The sequence below is a fragment of the Penaeus monodon genome, chromosome 20 (assembly GCF_015228065.2).
Source record: "Penaeus monodon isolate SGIC_2016 chromosome 20, NSTDA_Pmon_1, whole genome shotgun sequence".
NCBI classification, from domain to species: Eukaryota; Metazoa; Arthropoda; class Malacostraca; order Decapoda; family Penaeidae; genus Penaeus; species Penaeus monodon.
The window spans coordinates 24,165,132-24,165,394 of NC_051405.1; the positions used below are offsets into that span (position 1 = coordinate 24,165,132).

A 263-nucleotide genomic window follows, 5' to 3' on the forward strand; every position below is an offset into this window, starting at 1 on the left:
ACTCGCAGTACTCTATCTCCCAGTAGTAATCAAAGCATTTTTCCTGTTTACAGTTTTCATTAACTTCCATTTGTTATACACGATTTCTTCTTTTATCATGCATAGCAAAACTGCGTCATAGGTTGGCAACACTAAATGTAAGTGTTGCCAAGAAATTATTTTATATTTGTGGATCTATATAGGTATCTATACCGCGTCATGTACATCCTGGTTTCTTACATATTTTAAGCGCTTATATTATCATTAAGCTAAAGCTACAGTTG

The 263-nt window shown here is 33.5% G+C and overlaps 1 protein-coding gene across 1 annotated transcript in view; it reads left to right on the forward strand.

Moving 5' to 3' along the window:
* Positions 1-263, forward strand: part of LOC119585949 (alkaline phosphatase-like) — a gene marked incomplete at its 3' end in the record, with an annotated part of 142,747 nt that overhangs the window by 30,466 nt on the left and 112,018 nt on the right. The gene's annotated exons all lie outside the window — the stretch shown is intronic.